We start from the raw sequence: 1474 nt of genomic DNA on the forward strand, positions 1-1474 counted from the left end.
AAAAAAAAAAAAAAAAAAAAAAGCTGTATTTAAAGTAGTGTAGAAGAACTCTGGAAATCATCAAGGAAGTCACAGGAATCCTACAGAGTCAGACAGGCAACCTGGAGTCAAGAACAAAGAACAAAGCTAATAGCAACTGCAATCCCAGGTCCCTGGCGTTGTGGTGGGGGAGCGAGGACCCCACATTGAAGTGAAAAGGAACTCCAGATCATAGCAACAGTCTGGAAGTTCTAACTGCAGGAGAATTCTATGGTCCTCCAGTCTTTCAAGCCGGTTTGGGGAGCTGGCTGCTTTAAAAGTGACTGCTCTGCTCCAAAGAAAGAACCCACTTTAGGCCTCCTCTAACCCCCACAACATTAACTGCTATAATTGCCAATGCTAGATGTTATCTTTCCACAAGGACCAGCAACTGCTCTACTTTCCTCCCATCTCCCTTTAAACTGCCAGACATCTTGGGCCAGAACACATCTCACTGGGTGGAATACATCCACCTGCAGAACCAGTGATTGTTATAACCACAAATCAAATTCCCACCTGTACTAACCCCATGGAAATTACGGAAGGCTTCCTCTGTAACCCACAACTTTGGGACTGTAATTATTGATAAAAAGTGAAGGCTTGATCCATATTTGTCCATCAGGAGCTGAGAAGGGCTTCAACCACATCCCACAGCTCCAGGGATATAGGGATATAGCTACCACCTGCATTCACCTGGCAGGAATTAGGGAAAGTCTTGTAGGGAAAACAATTAACAAAATAACAGGAGGAGGTATTTGCTCATCAATAATATCCATGAATATAAATGGATTAAATTTACCAATCAAAATATAAAGATGAACTAAATGCTAACAAAGATTGCATTAATGGGAAAAAAATACCTATATGTATGCTATCTACAAGAAACTCAGTTCACAGGTAAAAACACACATAGACTAAAAGTGAAGGACTGCAAAAAGATAGATCATGAAAATGTTAGCCAAATGTAAGCAATTTGCAGTCCGACCAACAATGCATGAGTGTGTCTTTTCCCCCACATAGATACAGGGAATTTTAAATTAAAACCTAAAACAATGTAAAAATGTCATTATATATTATAATAGAATCACTTCAGCAAGAAAACATAACATAGACATATGTACAAGCAAATGGACCTAACAAGCATTTACAGACTATTTCATTCAACAGCAACAAAATATACATTCTTCTCATCAGTACATAAAATATTTTCCAGATAGATTTTTTAAAATTTTTCTTATTAGTTTCTCAAGACAATACAATGATCTTGACATATCATACATTTGATTCAAATATGTTGAACTACAAATAGAGACTCAATAAATGTAAAAGTTTGTAATCATATCATGTATCTTCACAGACCAAAATGAAACTCTACAAAAGCATGAAAATTAAATAGCAAGAGTAACATGAGTAATTAAAGAAATTTAATAAGAAAGTCTATTAAAACAAGTGAAAA

General features: G+C 36.3%; 1 long non-coding RNA gene across 1 annotated transcript in view; it reads left to right on the top strand.

Moving 5' to 3' along the window:
• Positions 1 to 744, top strand: part of LOC125617920 — a 9337-nt gene extending 8593 nt beyond the window's left edge. The window contains exon 3 of the long non-coding RNA XR_007349061.1: positions 732 to 744. This is a non-coding gene — a long non-coding RNA (uncharacterized LOC125617920). The remainder of the gene's footprint in view (positions 1 to 731) is intronic.
• The last annotated feature ends 730 nt before the right edge of the window (positions 745 to 1474 follow it).

The sequence above is a fragment of the Marmota marmota genome, unplaced genomic scaffold (assembly GCF_001458135.2).
Source record: "Marmota marmota marmota unplaced genomic scaffold, marMar, whole genome shotgun sequence".
Lineage (NCBI taxonomy): Eukaryota > Metazoa > Chordata > Mammalia > Rodentia > Sciuridae > Marmota > Marmota marmota.